The sequence below is a fragment of the Equus asinus genome, chromosome 12, assembly GCF_041296235.1.
Source record: "Equus asinus isolate D_3611 breed Donkey chromosome 12, EquAss-T2T_v2, whole genome shotgun sequence".
NCBI lineage: Eukaryota > Metazoa > Chordata > Mammalia > Perissodactyla > Equidae > Equus > Equus asinus.
In genome coordinates, this window is record NC_091801.1 from 67,594,876 (window position 1) to 67,620,806 (window position 25,931).

At 42.5% G+C, this 25,931-nt stretch overlaps 1 long non-coding RNA gene across 1 annotated transcript in view; it reads right to left on the reverse strand.

Moving 5' to 3' along the window:
• The window catches only part of LOC139039925 (uncharacterized), a 34,305-nt gene extending 8,675 nt beyond the window's left edge, over positions 1-25,630 (reverse strand). Inside the window, exons 1-3 of the long non-coding RNA XR_011493326.1 lie at positions 25,524-25,630; positions 16,404-16,430; positions 13,699-13,772 (exon numbers count right to left, since the gene is read on the reverse strand). This is a non-coding gene — a long non-coding RNA (uncharacterized lncRNA). The remainder of the gene's footprint in view (positions 1-13,698; positions 13,773-16,403; positions 16,431-25,523) is intronic.
• Between the last annotated feature and the right edge of the window lie 301 nt (positions 25,631-25,931).

Below are 25,931 nucleotides of genomic sequence, written 5' to 3' on the forward strand. Positions count from 1 at the left end.
AGATGGAACACTAAACTGGCTGGCTTATAGGTCCAGGACACAAAGTAGTTCTTACAGCTCCAAGGATCAAAAACTTAGAATTGCACAAAGCAAATGGAGATATGAGTCAATATAGTTGGCTCAGCTCCTAGATGGGATCTGTTTCCAAACCATCAAGCCCAGAATTATCAAGACCAAGATCCACAAAAATTACACAACCTTCCACTTACTTGAGCTTTAAGGCTTCCTTGAGAAGGAATCAAGAAGTCCTAGAGCCCCATGTCCCCTAGCAGGACTACGTTTTCTCGAGGCATATGCCTTTACTTACACTCTAGTCATGGACAACGGCTCCCCTACTTCCTACCTTTACCTGTGTTGACAGGTTAAGTCAGGGCCACTCTCCGCCTCTCAGTCTTTCCATGCTTCTTTCTGTTTTTGCTTGCTTAGTAATTTTGATGTCTGACTTTGATTTCTCTTTTCTTATGTCCAAAAGGACTGCAGAATTCCAAAGGGCTGATGAACCCAGAAAAGGCCAAGGAATACAACCACTTGAGCAAAACAAGTTGCTTTCATCTGTGATTCTTGAATGTTTGGCACAGTTTCATGGGATACATTTGCTCTCTGAAAACATCCACTGTTTTTAGAGCAAAATATTACCATTAACAAAAATGTAGAAGAATATTATTGAAGCCACTTATTTATTCAACCAAAATCTAGGGAACACATTATGTGTCATGCATTGAGCAAAGTATTGTGGAAATAGGAAGACGAGCAAAATACGACCCCTGCTTTCATGAAAGATTCTGCCTTGAGGAGGAAACAAGTCTCTTTAGTGCACTAGACACTGTAATGTGGAGCAGAAAGTTTCAGCCAGTGAGCCAATCATACTACCACCTTGGTGTTGCGTTGATTAAGTGAAAAAATGTATGTAAAATTAAGTGCTATTGGAAGTCAAGAAGAGCATGCACAAAAGAGACAAGGACCATAACCCCAGTGGCAGTGGGAGTATGGGTGGCAAGGAGAAGATTTCAAGAAGCCATTTAGGATATCATTTTCCAAAATGCATCCAAGATGAAAAAGCTTATAGTTTCCTTAAAATTGTAATTTTTTCTGCCTTTACTTCTCTCCTTACTCTGCCACAATCAGTCTGAAAGACCCTGTTGTCATCTAGAAACCTGGCCTGCAATACAGTTAATAAATCCTTGGGAGACACCTAGGTAATCAGGAGGTTTAAGAGAGGAGAACGTCGTTCATTTGAGAAGATAAGGTAGGGGTCTTCATGGAAGTATTTTCCTTGGACGCCTAGAATTTGAAACACCACCACTGCTTGTAGCTTGCAACTCACAGAACAGGAAGGAAGGGTGTGCAACAAAATCAAGCTCTAATAATCTCTATTCCCATCACCCTGAGATTGGAGCATCTCAGGATCAGTGTTCACCAAACATGATTCCATCTGGTATGTGTTTTCCTCAGCTGGAGTCCTGAAACTCAGAGGTCTCAGAGGCCTGGAGAAATCCTGGAACTGGGCCGCTAACTGAAGTTCAACAAGACCAAGAATCCCTGGACAGAAGCCCACACCACAGCAGGCCAAGAGGAGGAAATGTGTGAATGTGATGCCCATTCCCCTCCCTGTCTCCTCCTCCCTCTTCTATCCACAAAGTCTGGTTCTCAGTATCCAGGCAGGAGACCTGAACCATTTGGTTATATTTGTTCCTTTTCCATATAACTTAAACTATTCTGCCTTAAAGAGAGAAAGGAAATTCTGGAAGTAGCAACAAGTGTTTCAATAGGACGTCATCACTCTTCACATACATTTTCCTTCTCCTTTGGTCCTCACAACACTCCTATAGGGTCAGTTTTATTCAACCCACTTTACAGATGAAGACCAGAGGCTCAAAGGGAATAATGGACTTACCCAAGTTGACACCACAATGGGTGATGTAGCATGCAAATCCCTAACTCCAAACTTCACATTCCCTCTCCTCTATCCCAGGCCTCTCTCCAGAGACCAGAATGATTCCAATTGGTTGAGAAAGCAAACTGAGCAAGCAGGAAGTCAACTCCTCAAGGGGTGAATAACTAAGAAGCTAAAAATGAAATACTCCTGAACATACTGTCAGTCAGAGGAGACAGCAAGAGAGAGGAATAGAGGAAGCCTTTTGGAACAACAAGCTTCAAAGAGTTTCAAAGAAGATATAAGTGACTCCAACTTATTTCTCCCCTCTCTCTCCATTGATCCCTAAAATCTCCGTTTCTCCTCGGAAATATTCACAGAGGAAGAGCTCTTAGCTATGGCAATCACTGCAAGCTGGCTGCGTGATTCCATGTTCTTTCAAGGCGGTCATCATAAAGTCATCCTTCATAAAAGAAGACAGCCCTCTGGATGCATCATGGTAACAACCACCATTAATCAAGGTCCTGCTGTGGGCCAGACGCCATAACTGAGGTTCACGTGTGGGCTGGTCTGTCCAGGAGCGCAGGTGGCTTTGTGCTAACCTGTCAGTAGCCTCTTACCCTGGCAGTGAAATGGCTGGGCTTAGGAGCATCGCTGAACATGGGGGGTCAGCATGGAATAAGCAAGCACTTCAGGCTTGCACCTCACCTGAACTTTGCCCACCAGGTCACTTCAACAGCTGTAGACACCATCCCCACTTGCAACTTCTTCAGGGAAGAATCTTAAACCAGTGGGCAATGCACCAGCACAGAAACCCAGAGACCCAGTCTCATTGTGAGAAAAGCAACAGACAAACCCAAATGGAGGGGCATTCTACAAAATGTTTAACCATTATTCTTCAAAACTGACAGTTATAGAATACAAGAAAAGACTGAGAAATTGTCACAGAGGAGACTAAAGGGACATGATGACTAAATGTGACGTCTTATCCTGGATGAGAGCCCAGAAAAGAAAAAAAGACATGGTTGGAAAAGCTGGTAAAATCCAAATAAAATCTGGGTTTTGTTTATAATAATGTACCAATGCTAATTCCTTAGTTTTGACAAATATACCAAAGTAACATAAGATGTTAACAATAAGGAAAAGTGAGAGAAGATATCTAAAAACTCTCTGGATCATCTTTGCTACTTTTCTGTAAATCTAAAAGTATTCCAGAATTAAAAGTTTATTTAAAAAGGCAATGCAAACATTTATTCAACATCTACTAAACACCAGGCATTGTGCTAGGCACAGGAGATACAACAGTGAACAGGACAAGCTTTGTCCCTGCCAGCCTGGGGCAGCATCCAGAGGGAAAAAATTACAACCTCAGCAACCTCAAGTACCCTGGTCCTCTGGTCAGACTGTCCTTTAAGATTGAAGTAAAATTATTCAAGCCCCGTCCCTTACTGGCTGTAAATCCCTCAAAAAGACTTCTGAAAATTCTTTGGGGGTAAAGGGACATGGTGGTTATCACCTCCTGCCTGTTGCCCACATTCTAGGTCAGGCTACTTCTTGATCATTGCTGGTATTTTGGGCACCTTCTCCTTCTGGCTGCTGCCCCCTCCCTGCGTGGACATAGCCCACCCCACCTGCTTTCTTCAATAAAGTATTACTAACTCAAGTAGCAATTGTCTACTATGTGTAATTGTCTTTACTGATAGCATGAGGATAAAAGAAGTGAATGACAGCACAGACCTAGAAATCCTAAGATGGGCTACAAATATCACTGAGCTTAGAGTGCCCAACTCAGACAAGGGGTTCTCTCTCTTAGGTTGGGCCATCTCCCTCCCAGGGCCTAACCCATGACTTGCTGCTGGATCCTTTCTCACTGCACCATTTATCTATTGGCCTCTCTATCTATCAAGTCTCCTCTCTGTCTTCCTGCCTCTGCTTTGGGAGGGGGGACAAATGAAAATTCCTATACAGTCACACACCACATAACGACATTTCAGTCAACAATCAACTGCATATACAATGGTGGTCCCATGAGATTAGTACCATATAGCCTAGGTGTGTAGTAGGCTATGCCAACTAGGTTTGTGCAAGTACTATAGGGGAGGATGAAATTTTCCTCTACCCTTCCAGGTTCTTCTGCCTAGTCTAAGAATTAAATTGACATGAGACAGATTAATAGGAGAAAAGCAAAAGTTCAATAACATGTATACATGGGAAAAACCAGGAAAATCTAGTACTTGTGAAAATGGCCAAAGCTCTCACCTTAAATACCATCCTCAGCTAAAGACAAAAGATGTTGGGGGTGGGGAGAGTCAGGGACCTCAAAAGGAAGGAAGGCAATTCACAGGTAGGTGAAAATGAGCGAATGTTGAAAAACAAGTATCTGGCCACACAGAAACAGAAGAACACAGAGGGGAGCCCAAGAAACAAGTTTTTCTAGGTTCCTCCCTGTCGAGAACCTAGTTCACGTTAAGCTGAGGTGATAACTCACTTCCTGAGACAGGTTTTTTTATCTGAATTCCTTTAGTCAGTTAAGGAGGAGGTAACAAGAAAAACTTACTGAATCTTTTCTTTCTTAAAGATAATCAGCCTAAAATAATCCTCATGTTAAAGAGATGCATTTTGGGTGGCAAATTTTGTCCCCCTTCAGTACGCTTTATGATATTTGCACAACAATGAAATCGCCTAAGGATCCATTTCTCAGAACATATCCCCATTGTTAGCAACACATGACTGTAGTTGATTATTCAGAGGGATTTTAACACCTTCCATTGCCAGCCAGACTATCCTTGGGCCTGCTCATGGAAAGCAAAAGATCCATTAAGCTGATTTCCCAAATAATGGAGTACTTCACTCTCCAAGAATATGTTTTCCTCTGCACCAGTCTTAAAATTTAGGCAAGAGTATAGTGGTCTTTTGGTGGGTTGATTTTTGTTTTTCAAGTTAGCACCCTTTATTCTCCACTATTAACATCAACTCTCCCAGGAGTAATTAACAGTAGCTACTCATTTCATAGAATTTTATAAAATGCCTTCATAAACATTGTTCCAAATACTCCTCATGTGTAAACCACATGAAACAGGTATGGTTATCACCCCCATTTTATAGGAGTAAAACCACTCCAGAATAAGTGACTTTGCTAAGCTAATGTTGCTGGTGAGGGGGAAATCTGGGATTGATTCTGGGGTTTTGGATTATGAGGCCAATGTTTGTTTTATTGCATACATGCTTATCAGTCACACACACACTAACAAGGAAACTTGGAAATTTCAGAGTTGGAGGATGTTGTAGAGACAAGCGATCTCCATCAGCTGCTCAATATGGGAAACTTCTCCACAGTGTCCCAGGTCATACCACTTGCTGAGCTTCCCCACAACACCATCAGAGGATGCTCTCCTTGATTGAGTGCTCTTGTTATTAACAACAGCAATAACCAATATTTGGATGGCTCCTTACATCCAGGCTACAACGCATGTTGATCTTTCAGGGAATTTTCACAATCTCCTTCCAGTTGGTTATTATTCAATAAACAACAACAAATATTTAATAGCCCTTCTAATGGCAGGCTTTGAAGACTCAATTCCTTGCAGCTACACATTGGAAAAACATTTTGAAGGATGAATAAGAGTTTACCACAGAAAAGGATATTTTAGGAGGAAGGAAGATGAGGTGCGAACGCCCAGTGGTGAGTCTAACCCAAGTAATGCAACATAAAGAGTAATCATAATAATAACAAAGTATCAGCAGTAACAACCAATGCTTATTGGATATTTTAGCATTGTGATTCACTGCATTATACACATTATTTCATCTAGCCCCCACAATAACCCTCTTAGCTAATTACTACTGTTGCTATTTTATAGATGTGAAACTCAGGGAACTTGGAATTTACCAAAGATCAGAGAGCTAGAGAATGGCTGGGTCAAGATTTAAGCCCAAGTCTGTCTGACCTTAGGCCCCCATCTTTCACCTTTATGCAGAGATCCTCTCATGCTTGAATTCTTCCTGGGATGGGAAATGAAGGTGGATAAATCCCACTCTCGCCCTCAAAGATCTATACTCCACGCATCTAGAGAGCTTTCCTCTAACATGTACCAACTCATGTTTTACTTCCTGCCTAGAAACCCAAGAAGAGAACAGAACTACTAATTCTGGCTTTTCCGTTATCCATGTTCAAAAGAGTTATCTCTGTATTTGTCAATGGCACCAACACACATCCAATTAGATTCATGGGGAAATCAAGAGGAAAGAGAGGAATGGGGTTTCCTGTATTAAGAAGCTGCCAAAGGTGATGATTTAAACATAATCCACGGTTACATTTAGCTTAAGCTTGTGATGGGTAGAAGGATCTCTAGGAGAACACAGTAGGTTTAAGGCTTCCTCCTTCCACAAAAAGCTTTCTCAGATTCAAGAAACCATGTTTGAATAACAAGAATGTGAAAACTCAGAATGTGGAAAATTGGAATGCAATGGGGGAATACAAGAGAGGGTCTTACTACTGCAGGATAATAAAAAGGGAGGTGCCAGGAAATTTAAGAGACAGCATCAGTTGTCTTTTCCCAGCCCAATGTTTACATGACCCTCCTACAGAGTCCTGTACATGCAAGGAGGCAGGAAGCAAATATGAGAACTAAAATGGGTCTTCTTAGGGCATCTGCAAGAGGGAAAAGCTTTGATTGGTGTTTCAAAGAATAACATCATATATTTAGTAGATATATGCTAATTCATAAAGTTATTACAAATATTAAATGATGCCATAGATGGAATAATCTTCAGTATTATCTCATCTGAACCTGTGAATAGTACTATGACAAAGCCAAAATATTTCAATTGTCTCCATTTTCAAGGTGAAGAAACTAAGGCAGGGATCTATAGCTACCAAGTCTTAAAACTGGCTCATTTTCTCCAGAAGAGTATCTTTTCTGAGACTTCCTATCTCTGTGTCTCTCCTAACACTGGTTCCTGTTGGGATATTTGATGGGCTTCCTACTGTTCTGATACAGGAGTTGTATGGGTTCAAATTGACAATCAAACTCACAAGATGCAACAGACCGTCAATCTAGTGCTATTTTTACTTGACTTTATACAACAGTACGGGAATACACTCCTCAGCTTGTTGAGAGGCCAAGCACCGATGCAAGTACACAGTGTTTTTTCCCCCCTCACCCACATAGATGAAAGCTAAGGTGTGTGTGGGCCACCTTGACCCAGAGAAGCTGCAGCCTATGCTTCCCACTACTTCTTTTTTTAGTGTTCTGGTCACATAGGCCCAAGGTTTGCATGCTCACTCTCCACTCCCCCAGTCCAGGTGCTGTCTGAGGAATTGCAAGAGACACAGCATTCCACATTTACCTTAAGTGGGTCGTTTCCAAGGATACAGAGCTATGAGAAGAAGTCCAGGTCATTCTCCAAGATAGCCCTCTGGATCAGCCTAGGCCTTATGTTAACTCTTGATTCAGATTGGTATTGACACAGAATCTTCTCTTTTCTGTACTTGAGTTGTCAATCAAATGAGAAATAGGATCAAAGAGAGTGCAGATGTGGAACCAAAATATCATTATTACCAACAGCATACTATTGGAAAAAATGGCTTGTATCTGTGGGTGAGTGAGCTTAAATCACTGAGTCTTAGAATTAGAAAGACTTAGCAACATAGCCGCTGACTGAGACAGGACATGCAGTGTTCATGCTGGAGAGGCAGAACAGCTGGGTGCTCCCTAGGGCAGGCATATATACAAGGGGAAGAGCAGGTGTTAATGTCCTACATGCCCTTCTTTGTATCAGCACAGGTAGATGCTAATAATGACAAAGAAGTGGGAAAGACATCTCTTTACCTAAAACAATGAAAATCAGGAAGGGCTGTATTTATTAGTATATTGCTTGCACACGTACTCGTTGATTCCATAGATCTTTATTGAGCACCTACTCTTGTCCAGGCCCTGGCCTAGGTGTTGGAAATCCAACAACAAGGATGGACAAAGTTCTTGCTGTTGTCAAACTTGCACTCTCACTGGGGAAACAGACAAAGAGACAATTTGAAGATTAATAGACTGACATGGAGTGACCAGGTCCATGAAAGTTATGGGGAGAGACAGGGACTGCCTTTTAGATAGTGTGGTCAGAGAAGGCCCCATTGAGAGGTGACAGGGTCCAGCCATGCACACACACCCCTGGAAGAAGAGCCTTCCAGCAGAAGGAAGAGCCAGTGGAGAGACTACAACAAGAGTCTTGGGGAACAGGGAGGAGGCCAGTGTAACTGGAGCTCAGTGAGCAAGGGTGACAAAGGGAGAAAGAAGTCAGAGAGGCGGCTATGGGCCAGATCACGTAGAGGAGACAGTGGTCGAATCTGAACTCCCTCCCACAGTGCGTGACTTTTGCCTTTGCTGCCTGCTCCCTGCAGGCAAAGAGAGACAGGAGGGAACTGGACTAACAAGCATCAATAACCAGAATACAGACAACCTGGATATTCAGTTATATCAGTCATAATTTTGAAGAAAATTGGTATATATATATTTTTAATGTAATTTCAAGGGAACTTAAAATGTGGAATTCCTGCTGTTTGGATATGTGATGTAATTCAGAATTAAAGAGAAAAACGATGTCTCTCTGTGGTCAAGAGGGAATCTGATACCTCAAGTTATTAAAAGCCATCCCTTAAGTTTAAATTCTTCCTGCTGTCATTTAGGACCATTTCTTCTCATTATGTCCTGGGAGTAGGGAACAAACCCGTGGATTGTTGGCAAAATACCCTCTGAGGAACTGCATTTCCAAGAGAAATTCTGCCAGGTCACATACAAAAAAAGAACAGAGCAGCTCCTTTCCAGTACACACGCCCAGATGCTCCCAAAGACACACACAGATGCACACACACACACATGCACACACACGCACTCATGAATATAACAATGACAATGACGATGACAAATGCCAGACTGTTGGGATGGGTGCTCGGTGCCTCTCAGATAAGCTTGTTTTTAGGGCCTCACACAGCAATGCACAAAGTAGAAGCTTTCTCCTCCAAGCCCCTGAACCCTCACCTCCTCCCACATCCCCACCTCCAAACTCCCTCTCTGGCAGCACCACCCCTGCTCCAGGTCAGCAACCCAGCTGCTCAATGGCGCCTGATCTTTGCAAACACTGTGAGGGAACAGATCTCCAGATACACTCTCCCCAGGAGTAAATCACAGGTGCCCAGTTGGACATTATCCAGTTCTCCTGGTGCGTGTTTAAAGCATTCCAGGTCTCTCCCAAGTCATCTCCAATTTTCACTGGTCCTCCAATAATTAAAAATTTTCTTCTAAATTCAATGCTCAGAAACATTCACTTTTCTTACTAGTTTTCTCCCTTTCACAACCATGTGCATTGGTTGATCTTCACTTGTGTGTCCAGATCCATTCTCCACCCTTTGCTGTCCTACTGAGCCCTAAGAAATGAACATTTTTGAAGGAGCTGTATTACCCAGGCTTCCTTGTCCTCTGGCTTTCCAGTGGGTTTGTCTAAAAGGGGCACCAGCTGGAAGAGAGAGACCAGGGCATTTCTTCCCTGTCCCATCCTGCCTCAACACCGCAGCTCCAGCTTAGCAACCCCTACTCCGTGTTCTCATTTGCTTTGTCAATGCAATTTCCTCCTTTTGTTCCTCCAGCCCTAGAGGTGGTAGGAGCTTCCCATTGTTGCTAGTCTCTGGGTGCAATAACATCCTTTGTTGATTCTCTTAACCCTGACCACCCTGCTGCAAGTTGTTCTTTTGTTAAAATCTCTTAAGGTAAACTACCTGAATAGAATTCAGTTTTCTTCCAGAACCCTACTAATACACCAGACATAATCTATTTCAGGTTCCTTCAGTCCCCGGATAAGCGTTCACTTTTCGCTTTGGGTACAAGTCCAACTCCACTTGCCTCACTTCTGAACAGTTTTCATTGATGTGCAAACACTAAGTCAATGTTCTTAAGGCTCTACCCACATTGTTTCTTTCCCTTGGTCTAGACACTCAGCTTCATCCTGAGTTTCTCTGAAATTATTCATTCATTTAATGAAATAATATTTATTGAAGACTTAAGAATATCAAACACCATGAACATAATCATGAATAAGACACAGTTCCCGCTTTCAAGTAGCTTGCTGTCCAGTGAAGAAGAGAAAAAGATGAATAAACCAGAAAAATGTTAATATTAATAAGGAAGAGAATAAAGAGAGGCAGAACAATATGACTCAATATGAGGAACAATTAATTTAATCTTGGGGAGCCAAGAGAAGGGATGTCCAATGTGAGTTTTAAAGAATAAGAAAGTGTGGAGCAGGAGAAAGGTAAAGAGCGAGACAGAAGAGAACATACTCAGCAAAGACTCAGAATGGGGCAGAGAGAACCAAGAGTACTCAGCAGGGCTGAAGCAAAGATTGTGCAAGACAGAGGAAGCAGAGATGGGGCTGGGAAGAGACGATGAGGCAGACGCTAGCCTTTTTAAGGAGTTTGGACTTTATCCAAAGACCGATTTGGAATTATTGAAGAGTGTTAAGCCAGGAAATTAGACCTAACTCTAATTAGATACGTGTTTAGAGAATTCCAAGACTGCCATAAAGTGGAGGACGGATTAAAAGGAGCAAGACTAATCCACGTAAAATGGTGGTGACCTGACCTACACAGTTTCAGTGAAGACTGGAAGAGGTGGGTAGAGTTATAAAATTGTTTACATGTTGGGATTAGTGGGACCTGGCAATTATTGGGATGTAGAAGATGAGGGAGATGGAGAAATCGGTAGTCACATCCAACTCTGTGCCTTACGCAAGAGGATGTTGGTATCGTTCACAAAGATAGAAAACATAGGCAAAGAAGGTCAAGCGTAAATAATCCTTAATAGCCCAGTTGAGTTTGAGGTGCTGGTCAGACTTTCAGCAGAGATGTGTCTATGAGCAGTTGAGGGTACAGGTCTAGTGCTAAATAGAGACAACTGGACTCAGCCATCAGCTTAGCTGGCCTGTTACTGGGATCCCCTCATTCTCCTCTTGCCTTTCTTTGCTTTGAATGTATTTCCACTGGTTACCCCAGCCCTTTCTCTCATTTTCACCTCATTCAGTGTCCTCATTACTTTCTAGACACATGGTTTTCTTTTAAAATGCCCACACTCCTTTTCCAGAATGTCTAAACATTTAATTTCTTTATAATGCCAACTCTTTTTGTTTTGTCTTGTTTTTTCTTTTTTCTTTTTTTTGGTGAGAAAGATGGTCCCTGAGCTAACATCTGTGCCAATCTTCCTCTACTTTGTATACGGGATGCTGCCACAGCACAGCTTGATGAGCAGTGTGTGAGTCCGTGCCCAGGATCTGAACCCATGAACCCCCAGCCTTCAAAGCAGAGAGTGCAAACTTAACCACTGTGCCACTGGACCACTCTTTATAACAGCAATTCTTTTTTTTTTTTAATTGTGGTCATAATAGTTTATAACATTGTGAAATTTCAGTTGTACATTACTATTTGTCAGAGATCTTCACCCCTTGTGCCCACTCCTGGCTCCCCTTCCTCCTGGTAACCACTAATCTGTTCTCTTTGTCCATAAGTTTGTTTATCTTCCACATATGAGTAAAATCATACAGTGTTTGTCTTTCTCTGTCTGGCTTATTTCACTTAACATAATACCCTCAAGGTCCATCCATGTGGTTGTGAATGGGACGATTTTGTCTTTTTTTACGGCTGAGTAGTATTCCATCATATATATATATACACACTACATTTTCTTTACCCAATCATTAGTTGATGGGTGCTTGGGTAGCTTTCACATCTTGGCTATTGTGAATAATGCCGCAATGAACATAGGGGTGCATAAGTCTCTTTGAATTGTTGATTTCAAGTTCTTTGGATAAATACCCAGTATTGGGATAGTTGGGTCATATGCTATTTCTATTTTTAATTTTTTGAGAAATCTCCATAGTGTTTTCCATAGTGGCTGCACCAGTTTGCACCATTTATTGAAGAGACTTTCCTTTCTCCACTGTATGTTCTTGGCCCCTTTGTCAAAGATTAGCTGGCCGTAGATGTGTGGTTTTATTTCCAGGCTTTCAGTTCTGTTCCATTGAACTGTGTGCCTGTTTTTGTATCAGTAGCATGCTGTTTTGATTACTATACCTTGTAATATATTTTGAAGTCAGGCATTGTGATGCCACCAGCTTTTTTCTTGTTTCCCAGGATTGCTTTGGCTATTCAGTATAATGCCAGTTCTTAACATAACCAACTTGTCTCAGGAACCCACAATTCCCTCTCTCCTCACCTACCCCTAACTTCCACCTTGGGGCTGGCATGGAGGTCCTGCCTTCTAAGGCCCAAGAAGCGACCATTTCCCCACATGCTTGCAATTCATGTTCAGTCCCTGACTCTAGCCAAGGGGAGGACCTCAAGTCCTCTTTAACACTTGGGTAGGGAGCATTTTCAATAAGCCATGGCCACATGAGAAAAAGACAAGGCGAATCAATCATTCATTAAGGAAGTCAGGGGCTCCTGCTCCGAAAGTAAAATATTATGAAAAGAAGCAGCATCTTCTGCTCAGAGCAGGTATGACTAAGCTTCCAAGTGCTCTCTCCCTCTTCCCATTGAGCTGAGCCTCCGGAGGCCCTGGATAAATCTACATCAACCTTCCTTCAGCCAAAACCAAGTCTCTGCCAAGAGGTGACAAACTTACTCACGAGCCAAAGCTAAATCTTCAGCTCTGCTTTTCTCATCAACTACAACCTGCACCTGTGGCCGAGCTCTGGATCTCTCCCTGGTGACAGAAACCAGCAAAGGAACACTCAGGACTCCTTCGGAACTGGACATCGGTGCTCTCCCACCCTCGTTAGCCAATTCCTCTTATTTGCTTCACTTCAACTCAACATCATTTATGGAGCGCCTGTTGCATTCCACCCTCTGTGACAGCCCTTCACACACACACACATAAAAAGTGCGTAAAAAGTTACCATCTCTGCACTTGAAGAGATTACTGTTTGGAGGAGGATAAAGGGGTATAATAAATAATTGTAATATATTATGATAAATAGTGTCTTTTAAATGCCAGAGGAATACAAGTGAGAAGCAATAAATCCTCTCCAGGTGAACATGAGGGGAGGTAGGGAGAGTTGGGGAAAAGTAAAAGGAGGGATGGAAGGAATAAGAAGGCAAAGGACACAGAAAATTAATGCCCTGAAGCTGGAGCAGTGTGTATAGGGACTTTGCTTGCCACAGTGACGAACTCTGTAAGCATCCGGGAGCCCTTCACATAGACATTCTCACTTTGAGCTCTTGGGCTTATGGAACAGTGTCACTCAAAGTGTTATCCACAGACCACTGCCGCAGATGCCAGTCTGCCAGGATGAGCACCAAAATTGAGAGCGAGCTTTTGCAAATTTGACATTGATAGGACGTCCAAGCATGTGATCAGTGGATTCATATCAGGGTGTTGACCAGTTCAGCTGTGGTCATATTAGTGGGAGGAGTCTCAGGTGGTGCAAGCGGGGAACTAGTATTGATTTGTGATAGACTGAAATTTTGAAAAATAAATAAAACTTGTCTTTTTACCATAGGTAATTTGAGAAGAACTGTTCCAGCAGGTTTGAGGTTGGACTTTAAAATGTCCTTGCATGCATTATATGTAAAATTGCCGGGGGCGGGGGGGGGGGGGGATCTTTAGGAGAGAGCCTTTAGTTTCTATCTATCAGATTCTTCTTGGATTTCCAGCTAAAAGGTTAAGGGCAATTGTGTTAGAGATCATTAAGCCCGGGACTCTGTGGTTTGTTCTGGGTGTTAGGAAGACCCCTCCTGGACACCAGGAGTAAGAGTGGTCCACCCAAGCAGGCAAGATTCTTACCTGGCACCCAGTCATCATGTCACACGATGACTGCCACAGGGATCCCCATCAGCACAGTTTGAAGGTGCTCTTCTCTGGAAAAACATCAGAAAGATCACTGGGAAAAAACTGAACCGAAACATGAAATTTAATTCAACAACGTTTATTGAGCCCTAGTATGAATTGCACTACTCTAGGTGTGTGGGATCCATCAGAGAATAAAATGGATCTGCCCCCCTAGAGACTGCATTCTAGCAGGGGAGCCATAGTCTAATTCTAGTGTTACTTAGAGGCAGTCTTGGTTTGGATTTCTCCAGACAAGGGTTGAGCACAAATAGTGATCCCAAGAAACACCAGCATGGGTGTGGAAAAGTGAAATATGAAAAGGAAGGCAAAAAAGGCGGCACGATTAGGCCACTTTTCACTGGGGTAACTGGAGCTTAATCCTTCTGGGGACTCTGGAAATCAGTGTAGACTCCTATCTCAGAATCCCAAATAAGGATGAAGGAGATGGTTGTTTGCCAACACGCATCAGCCATTTTTGAGGGCTGCCAAGCCTGCAGGCAATTGGAGCTCCAGCCTCCAGAAAACATCCTCAGGCAGTTGGAAGTTGAGCAGCCCATTCATTACAACAGTAAATTCCAAAGAGATGAGGGCAGAAAGAGGATAGTATTCGTTTGAGGGCCCTAAATCATTGAATGCCCAGTCCATCCATTTATTCAGTTATTCATTCATTCATTTATTTTACCATTCATTTAATGAGCACATACTCTCTACCAGGCTAAGGAATCAGTCATTATGTAAACATAGAACTTTAGAAGTGAAAGTGACCTCAGGGCTGACTTAATCCAAAATCAGGTATGAATAAAAATCATGTGAGGAGCTATCTGAGCATACAGATTGTCCAATCTGGCCTATAGAGGTTTAATGGAATAAATATGGAGCGGGTCCGAGAAATTTGTGTTTTTACCAAGCACCCCAGCAACCCTTGGACACACTTTGAAAAACAGATTTCATCCAACCTCTCAATTTATAAAGAAATTAAGAATCAAATACGATGGTAATAATAACATTTCTATAGTGTTTTATACAGTTTTCATGCCTTTTTTGTGCCTTTTCTTTTCTGTCTGCCAAGATCTCCCTGTTAGGAGACCTAAGAGACCAGTGACCCACAAGTGGGTCCTTGCACCCAAGGGCACCAGCGCCAATAGACCGTTCAGAAAAGCAGAGCAGAAACATTACTCATTGATCAATGAATGGAGGAGGCAGAGTTGTACTCTAAAACACCTTCTCCCTGAAGGGAAGATGAGCAGGGTTCTTATGGGATGTGAAGGGGGCGGAGTCTCTGCATCATCGCTTGGGGTGGGGGCATTAAGGGCATGCACAGATCTTCCCTTCTTGCAGAGGGCACTTTTTGTATGCGTGTCCTTTTGTGCATGGGGCCCCATCGCCATCTTGGATGTTTCTGGTTTGGACCTGTTCTGCCATTTGGCCATCTGGCATTGTTCTGCCCTGGTTCCTATAAGCAAGCCCAACCTGAAAACAAAGCCTTAGACATGGAAAATGTTTTAGGGACGTCCTAAAACATTTAAGTTTAGGGTGACATTCCTTCCCTCCCACTGCTTGGCTGCCTAGCAAATTCTTACTTATCCTGAAAGACCCAATTCTGGCATTTCTACCTCTGAGGAATTTAATAACACATCTCTTTGCTGTGCTCACTAAAGTCCTATTATATACCTTTATCGTGGCTATCACCATATTTCCTTGTAATTATTTTTTTATGTCCATATACCACATTAGAAGATTTTTGAGGGTAAGATTTATGACAATCCTTTTTTATCTCCAAAGCCTGGTATAAATGTTTCCTTGGTCTCAAGAAAGTGGATCTTATTGACTAGCCTGGATCATCGGACTTCGTACCTATCAGAGTGCAAAGGGCATGAAATGCATTAGCCGCTCTGGCTTGAGTAGCATGGCCCATCCTGTACTCATGGGGGTCAGTAGAGGCAACACAAAGCCCGAGAATCACCTGGACCCCAGGGAAGCTCCTATTAGAAAAGTGGAGTGCTATCGTCGGAAGAAGGCTAATCCCGTGCATGAAAAAATATAGCTCTCCACTGAACCTGCTCTACTCACTTATAAAATGAGATAATCCTAAAGAATTTTTCAATCCATAAAGCTTTGGATGAATCTAAATATTTAGATTTGAAGCCACCTTCAATATTTCCTTTCACAAGAAACTGACATAGCATTTTAGGTGTGGGAGAACAAGGTAAGGGGCTAAAGAAGAAGCTGCTGAGACACATTTTTTCCATGGGTAGAAGGTTGCAATGCTTTATTGCACATCTAGGAAATTTGTGAAAGTCTGAACTCGACTATAAAACTGTCAACAGCATAGTAACATTTATCATTATTTTTGAAGCGTTGTTTATAATTGCCTATATAGGCTGGCCAGTTCCTTTTTATACCATCAATTCTGAGGTTCTATCACTTAGCATTCATTCTTGGGGTTTCTTTGCAATGCACAACAAGTGCCATGGTAGATAAAAGGGAAATTTAGTCAATGCTCAAAATCTTGCAAAGGAGGCAAGAGTCTGTATTTGGTGCTTTGGCCTCCTTTCCACATAACATGTGCTTGTCACACTCTGTCTTACCTGTGCTGTGCAGGGTGGAACTCCTATAGAGAAATAGGCACTATGGCGAGTATCATAAAATAAACTTCTTACCTCTCTTCTCATTCTGGGCACCAGGATCTGAAACAATGAACAAATGTCACTTACTTCTAACATGTTCAGGTAACTTTGTAAGAACAGGGACCTTATCTCTCTCACTTTCTGTTCTATCCGCAGTTTCTTATATGGTCCCTGAAACATACAAAGTACATCTTAAATATGTGAATGAAAGAATGAATTCATGAACGATCTCTAGGAATTCTATTCTTTTTTTACAAAGGAATTAGCTAACAATTAAAATCATTCTATGAAATTAACTAAATTCAATTCATCAAGAAGAACTGTAATATAAACACATATAGCACCCTGTATATTTGTGGATGATTCCACTACAGCTATAGTATGCCGGTAGACTCCTAAAGTGCTAGTGAAACCTTAACTAGAAATGACAAAGGCAGCATGGCCCTTGTCCTCTACCCATTGCCTTATTCTTTACTGGTTCGAGTGTCACACTAGTTCTGCCGGGCCAGGTGGAATTGGTCACCCACCAGATGGATCAGAACTGATTGCTATGTGTATTAATGAGACTTCTCAGATTGCAATCCTGTTACTATTCCAAATTCAGTCTTCTTCTTTTTTTATTGTTACCTTTTTTATAAACAACATGCTCTTCAGAGAAAATTCATAATCAAATGGAAGTAAACACAGGTAGGAAAAGCAGCATTCATTTTTTCTTTTGTTTACTCAACAATAACTCAGAACACTGTTCTAAGCGCTAAGGATATAACAAGAAAAAAGACAAAAATCTCTGTTGTGTGGTGCTTACATCATAGGGGGTGAAGAGAGGCAATAAACTAGTAAACAAGTCCAGAAGTAACACAGCAGGATAGTGACAAGGAAGGAAGACAAATATGACAAATTAAGGAGCTTGAGCCAATTTAATAAAGGGTCCTGGAGGAAGGTACTTTTAATCAGGTGACATGTAAGCAGAAAACTGAAGGAAGTCAGAGTGTGAGCTAAGCTAATCTTCAAGGTAAAGCATTGTAGCCAGTGGGAACAGCAAATACAAAGGCCCAGAGGCAGGAGCAAATCTGACATGCTTTAGAAGCATGGAGGAGGCCCGAGTGGCTGGAAGTTAGCAGCAGAGTGATTGGTGATCACTGAGGGGGCCCTAGGCCATTGGAAAGATTTTGAATTTTACTGTGAGAGAGCTAGAAAACCACAGGAGGATTTGAGTCACAGGATGATCTCATATTCTCTTCAAAATAATCACTTTGGAAGCTGCGAAAATAAGATATTGTAGGGGGCAAGGGCAGAGAAAGGGCCTTCAGTTTGAAAGCTATTGGAACAACCCAGGTGAAACGCACTGGTGGCGTGGGCCAGCGGGCAGCGGTGAAAGGTTAAACTAGCTAATGTGTGTAAAGCCTTTGGCACAGAGTCCAGGACAAAGGAAACTCTTAATATCCTGCAGCTGCTATTATTATTATTGTTATTATTTTATCTTCTCACTTGCCAAGAACTGCAGATACGAATCCCGCAGGTGGACCATCGGCTCTTCAGGACCAGAAGGAGCCTGCCGTTTTCTCTCTATTACGTAGTTTTTAGACATGAATGTGGTTCATTAGAAACTTTTGCCCAATAATGACCTGTTATTTATCACATTGTTGGAATGAATGAGGTTATAGTGTTTCTAACAAAGATTAGGCATGCAATCCCTGAGGAGCTACAGTTTTTCTCCTGGGTTGTGTCCCTGTGTGTGAGTGCACGGGGCATGCATACAGTCATGCATTGTGCAACAAATACCCAGTAACCAGCAGGACCTGCAGCCAGGTACATTCACTCTTGCCTGCGCTGGTGCTGCCAGCGTCCCTGACTTCTTGGTTCCCTTCTCATCCACAGAATTCGTAGAGTGTCACTCTCCTGCCAACTCGTTGTCCCTTTGCCATACAGAGGGAGAAACCGTCGAATAACCTTTCCCACTTCTCCTGATTTCTTAGCTGCCCAATAGACAGGGATGTTGCACTATCCATCTGCTGTTTAATTCCTATTCACTTTGACATCTCCCAAATATTATCTCATAAATGTTGGAGAACCCATCTGGGCTCAGGGAAAACTCTCTGGAAAGAGGTTGCTTCATGGAACATCCTCTGCAATTGGAGAAGATTGATGACTTGCCGAAGCATGTGCTACAAGTCCTGGGCTCCAGCTGTGGGGGGAGCTGAAGAACCATGCTCCTTTTGATCCACCGACCTTTTTTAGTGAATTCTCTCCCCCCGTGAACCTTTCCAAATTCTCTTACACTCCTGTGACCTTGGTTGTTTACCTGTTTGCTTGTTTTGCAGTGGGGCTTATAGTAAGTCTTAGAGACACACAATGAAATGAAACTGATTTCTGAATGGATCTACATAGAGCTAACTCTCTGAGCCTGGCTCCCAGTGCCCACCAAGAGAGCAGAGAGGAGGAGAACGTTATCAGAGGACAAAATGGAATCGATTTATAGAATTGTGACATTCTACCTGGGGAGTGGTGAAACACTGTGGGATTTAAGTCAAAATAACTGACATGGAGTTCTGGTTTTATTCTGCAGTCTATTAGCTGTGTGATGTTTGTTAATTGACTTAATCTCTCTGAGTCTCAATTTTCTCATCTTTTTCACAGGAATCTCCATAGCATGCAATGCATTGGTGCAGATTCCACGTACAGCAGGTGAGGTGATATTTGGTAGGACAGTGGCAGGTGTGGCAGTCATCTGTCAGCGCTGGCTGGCTGCTTAGACCTGGCTCCTCCCAACGGAATCTTGTGTAATCACCACTTGGTTCTCAATAGTTACAACAATAAATTTGCTTTCAAAAACCTTCCCACTTTGGACTGGCCCCATGGCCTAGTGGTTAAGTTCAGTGCGCTCTACTTTGGTGGCCCAAGTTCAGTTCCCGGGCACAGCCCGACACCACTCGTCAGTGGCCATGCTGTGGCAGAGACCCATATACAAAATAGAGGAAGATTGGCACAGATGTTAGTTCAGGGTGAATCTTTCCCAAGCAAAACAAAAACATCCCCACAGATAAAACTTTAGTTTTTATTGCTGAATTCTATCAAACGTTTAAGAAATTAAAAAAAAAATACCAATCTTACACAAACTCTTCCAGAAAATACAAGAGGAAGAAATACTCCTCCAACTCATTTCATGAGGCCAGCATAACCAGGCTACCAAAACCTGAAAAGAATTTATAAGAAACCACAATACATACCAGTACATCTCTCATGAACTGGCCATAAACATACGGGTACAGTTATTAACTTTATTTTACAAGTGAGAACAATAAGGCTTAAAGAAGTTAAGGAACTCATCCAAAGGCACACAGCTAAAAAGTGGCAGATCTAGAATATAAACCTAGGTCTCTCAGATTCTAGAATGTCTGTTCTTAATCGGTATGCTACAGGAGCCATCTACTAAGATGCTTACTGAATGGGCTCGAATGAAAGGAATGAATTACTGATAGATAAATTTCACCTCCTGGAGGTGAATGAGGGAGGCATTCTTAAGCCAAGGAGATACATAGCAGCTCTTCTCTTGTCCCTACTCCTGCTCTTCACAGTTACCTTAAGCCCCTCTGTGTGGCCAGGACCTGCTCACCACAAGGAGCAACAGACTCTGGGCTTCAAGAACTGCAGTGTCAGCTCAGTTAAAAAAACACCAAAGTCACAATTGTTTAAGAGTTTCGATCCCTTGGAGACACATATGTTCTAGAAGGGCCCAGCTTGAAGCCAAACAAATAATGAGGTGGTTTGACAGATGGCCAGTGATCATCTTGTTCATTAATGAATCAGAGCCCTATAAGCTGAGAAATGGGTGCAACCAATTCAGTCTCATGTGCTATGGTAGAAGCAGCTAGAGTCTCATCCCCATGGCCTCCTTCCCAGCCTGGCCCCTTGTGTGCCCTCTTCAGCAATCTCTCTTGAACCTCAGAAGGAGAGGGGAGGGCTGGAGGCTGAGGTTTCTAAAGGTACATTTCCATAGAAGTACCCTTCTGTCCAGTAGTCTGTTTCCTGGTTGTCTGTCCCTTGACAAACCCATGCCCATGAGGGGAATGACTCCTCCTTTGTTCTACACAAGTCTGGACAGCCCCTCCCCAGAGCAGCTTTCTACCTTCAAACCCACAGAACCTCATTAGAACGTGGCAGGAAGGACAACAAATTAATAATACCCAGCTCCCACAGCCAGCCTCATTTATCCCCTCACAGGCAGAGGTGAGAGGGCACTTCCTTTGCATCAGGACTAGAAATTATCTCTAGAAGATGAGCCACTCGAAAATCTAAACCTGGTAAGGAATATCAAAATACCACTGAGTCTTCATAGAATTCTACAAGAGGCCAGGACAAACTTGTCATTCACTCATCTATTCCTCTTACAAACATTTGTTAAGGACCCATTCTAGAGCTTTCTCCTAGCCCATAAATTACCTTTGTGTGAATTCCTAGAGGAATTCCTCCAGACAGGTGCACCTCAGCACAAGGGCTTGGCCAGTGGAGAACAGACTCACTTCAGAGCACTTGAGGGTCCCAGAGCCCATCCCCTCATTCTCCTAACCCTAGGCATTCATAAGCAGCTGCTTTGCCCACCAGCCACATTACAATCTACAACATTTGAGTCTAAAACACCTAATCAAAGAACAATTCAAGGCAGAATCTGAGAGGCCCATATTAGCAGTTCAGAGAGAAAGTACTAAGGAAGCCCACAGAAGAGCATATTATTAGGTAGGAACTCAATATCAGGTTAAATGGAAGAAATAGGACCTGAACTAGATGTGGTAAATAGCCCCCAAGATGGCCACCAATGATCCTTACCTCCTGGTTTTATGCCCTCTGTAACCCCCTCCCACTTTGAACAGGGCAACTTATGTAGTCAGCAGGACATTGAGGAAATGATAGAGTATGACTTCCAAGTCTAGGTCATAAAGAACATTGAGGTTCTGTATTGCTGTCTCTTAGATCACTCACCCTGGAGAAAGCCAACTACCATGTCATGAGGGCACTCAATCAGCCCTCTAGAGAGGCCCACATGGCAAGGAACTGAGGCCTCCTGCCAATAGCATAAGAGAGAGTCATCTTGGAAGGGAATTCTCCAGCCCCAGTCAAGCCTTCAGTTGACTGTAGACCCTGCAGCATCTTAACTACAACCTCACGAGACCCCTGAGCCAGAACAATACAGCTAAGCCACTCCCAAATTCCTGACCCCCCAAAAATTGAGATTATAAATACTTATTGTTTAAGCTGCTAAACTTTAGAGTAATTTGTTACATAGCAACTAATACACTGGGCCTTAGAAGTGGAAAAATTTCAGTGCTCAGAAGTGGTAATGGGAAGGGTCCTTCCAGACTGGAAGATTGGCAAGACAACGGAGAGACAAAGTCACAAGACCCACCCATTTGAGTAGAAACTTGCCTCCCACAAAGGATCAGAAGAAGGCCTCTTTGTAGAGTGAGAACACTCTTGAAGGAGTAGAAATTTGGTTTCTAGTTTGACCCATAGCTGAAGCATCTTCAGGCCCTCCCCAAAGAAAGTTTGCCAGCAGCATTTTTACAAAGCACACCCAGGAATCTGTCACCTCTAATTTCGCAACAGCCACTTGAATGGAGATGATAACTTCAAAGGAAACTCAAGTGCAGAAAAAATATAGTCTAGAAGATGAAGATTAGTTAGCCCTGGGTGATAAGGAGAGGCAATGAATGAGAAGGAATAGGAAGGGGGAGGGGGACATTCACATTTATCTCCACGAGTCTTTAATCTTTAAGTTTTTACAACTAAAGGGTCAAAAGAAATAAATATTTTCAGTACTAATCTAATCAGCAAATATGATTTTTTTCAAATGTTGTTTTAGGAACCCAAAGCCAAGAGTGATGGGTGATTTGACCAGTGTCACTAAGAGTTCCTGCCTCTCCTCTTTTGTATTCAAGACACCTGTGTAATTTCTTTATTTATTTTTTTGGATGAAAGAGAAAGAAATCCTTCTTGCCTTCTCTGTAGAGACTCTCCAACCTGTTCCCACTCTAATGAAGGAAGCATAAACAGAAGAGATTTTATCCTCCAGAGATCTGCCAATGGGAAGGAAGGGGAAAGAAGTGTTTGCTCCTTACAGACCCAAAATTTAAGCTTGCTTCACTGACTCCAAGTTCTTGCAGGGGACGCCCAAAACCATCTCCCCAGCTGGGCTTCCACTATGTCCTACAGGGCCAATGAGAAGAATCTCCTCTTTCAGCCACCTGGATTCCCAGGAGACTGTGCAGAAATCGCTTAAATCCTGTGAAAAAGCCCTTGAAATTCAGATTTGAATAAGTTGAAAATGTATCTGAGGGCATAAGAGTAGAATCCCTCTGAATAACCGGAAGGCAATCAGTCAAGAGAGTGAAAGTTCCCTGCGGCTGTAACTAAGGAGACTCGCTTTACATACATTTAATATCAGGATGGAAGCTAGCACCTTTGAACGACTCAGATGCTAGTGACCAGAAATGCACTAAATGAAAACGGAATCACAGAAGTCCCTAGTGAAGCCTGAGGCACCCAAGTCCAATCTAAAACTTTCTTTTCCTTTCCTCCACCTCGTTTTGAGGAAGTGGCAAAGCAGAGATTCATAGGCGGATACTTGGGAATGCTAATATGCCACTTCCATTAGGGAATTGTTGAAGAATGTTTAAAAAACATAATAAAGCGATGGAAGAAAAGCTGCCACCAACCAGGTGCCCAAAGTTCCAGGGCCAGAGAATGCCTGAATTTGCATCCCGAAGGCACTTGGAATGCAGGAAGAATTTAGGTTGACTTAACCTACAAGAGACCTAAACTAGAATAAACATTCGCTCCGTCTGAGATGGAGAACATGGAAACTACGGGGAGAACACACTCCATTAATCCAAAGCGCTTGAATTTCTTTCAATCATGACATCTTTTAAATATGTAAATTAATTTTTTATTAACGTCAATATTTTTAAGTTAAGGGACTATGACATATTTATTGGTTGAATCTTGCAGGAAGCCAGGTTTACTTAGATCACACATCTTGGCCTGTCATCCTGTGTAGCTAGTAGGCAGCTAAGGGGGAAAAAACAAAACAAAGAGTCCAGCAGCACAAACCCAAAACCTTACTGAATCTGCACAGGTCAAAATAACTGACACCTAGAGTGTAGAAGTGTGTGGTGACCATGCCATCCTTGTTCGTCTCCTTCCCAATTCCATATAGGAAAGAGCCACATCAGATATTTCACTACTATCTGAAGGACCCCAAGATACAAGGCAGTTATAGGGAGCTCTCAGTTACTGACACGTGTTCTTCACCGAATGGTTTATTAATATTAGTTAATTAATTAGTGGCAGATTATACGATTGTCAAAATACTCACTCCTTCTGCACTGGACTATCCCTATTGGAGGATTATGCTTCCCACCCCAGTGGCATCATCAATGGAGATGGGACCTATTTTGGCCAATGAAATGTAAGCAAAAGTGATACGACACGTGCCACTTCTGAACAGAATCTTCTGATTCTGCCTTCCTCTCTCCCTTCTGTCAAGATACCAGCAATATCTCTAATAGGGGCAGATCTCCAGCCTGGGTCTCTGAGTGAAAAACCAAAGCAACATTAACGAGGGAAATATAAGATAAGCCAGAAATAAAACAGCTACTAGAAGTCACCAAGATTTTGAAGTCATTTGTTACTGCAGCATAACATAGCCCAAACTACCTGTGTAGTCATAGGCCAGACTGGTTCCTGACTTAGCACATGAAGAAAAGAATAAAAAGGGGGGCTGGCACCATGGCCAAGTGGTTAAGTTCGCGCGCTCCGCTGCAGGCGGCCCAGTGTTTTGTTGGTTCGAATCCTGGGTGCGGACATGGCACTGCTCATCAAACCACGCTGAGGCAGCGTCCCACATGCCACAACTAGAAGGACCCACAACGAAGAATATACAACTATGTACTGGGGGGCTTTGGAAAGAAAAAGGAAAAAAATAAAATCTTTAAAAAAAAAGAGAGAATAAAAAGGAACTGAACACCTTCCTGAGCCAAACATAATTTTAATATTAAATGTGTGGCTCTCTTTTGAATCATGAAACACAGAATAGTCAAGTACCGAGGGCTGCGGACTTCTTGGCAAATGATGCAGCATCTCCTAAACTTCAGACATTCTTCTACCATCGTAACATTGTTGCATGTCTATGGACCAACTGCGCTGCTATTTAATATTTTTTAATTTGCTCATGATTGTATTCTAAATACATCAATTTCAACGAAAATTTTGTAGCACTAAAATAAATGAAAAACTGCTATTGTTTATCTTGAATAAAGTTGGAAAAATACCTATTAAACAGGATTTACCTGTGCACCACTTTGACTATTTGCATAACACTCATGACAAACCTTGTGCACTTTGGGAAACACTCCTGCAGTGGGCTGGGCACCAGGGGCCAGAGTCCTGGGGTTCTAGTCTAGGCTGCGTCACATGGCGTATAATCTTGGACAACTGCCTCTGGACCTCTGTTTTCTGGACCATAAAAAGAATTTATACTATAAGGTCCCGTCCAAAGCTAACATTATATCACCCCCCGTCCTGAGCCGTCTGTTGTACTCCCCCTTTCTACCAGTGTGGCTAAGAACAATCCATATGTGTGAAATCACTAGTAACCTAATAAGGAAAAAAGAAGTTAGCTAATCTACAGAAAGCCTCCTATTTATGCTATAAATACATTTCTCTCCCAAAGAGATCATCTCAAAATTATAAAGCCCAAGCAAGCACACATCTTATTTCATCTTCTTTTATGTTTTGCCAACAACTTCTTCCTATTAATTGGAATTCTCTCATGGTTCCAAAATGATATTTCTCCTATCCTCCCCATGGGGTGAGTTTATTTCCCGATGTCGCTTAGGAGGAAGGAGGAAGGAAATCATAATGCCATTTAACAGTCAGATGCTGGCTAGTAGTCAGCAATAAATACCACATCGGTAATGCAAAGCAAAGAAATAGGTGTCCATTTGAAGAGCAATTCCCCTTCTACTAATTCTAGGCTCTTAAATCCTTTCATTGCCCAAGTTCAGTGGATTCCTACTCTTGAAAAATGAACATATGTAAAACAGGCTCACATTAAAATTATAGACTTTGGAAGCTTGCAGATCATCTGGCTCAACCAACCTGTTCTACAGATGAAGAAATTAAAGTCCCAGGTCACGCAGCTAAGAAGTAGCAGAGCAGAAATAACAGGCAGGCTCCAAGCTCCCAGGCAAGGTGATGGTGTATACTAGAAAGACAGCCTCTCCCACATCCTGTTTGTTAGACTTTAGTCAAGTCAACTCTCTCTCTTGGCCTCAGTTTTTTCATCTGTATAATAGGGACCATATTGTCTACCTTGTAGGGTTATTCTAAGAATCAAGATGCCAGTGGGTCTCAAACTAGATGGTTCAAATGAATTGCCAGATTCTAATTCAGTAGTTCTGGGGAGGGGAGGGGAGGGAGCAGGACAAGCTCCCAGGTGATGCTGGTTCTTTGCATAAACAATAATGGCCTCAAGTGATTCAACAGTATGATGGTGGGCTTGAGGCT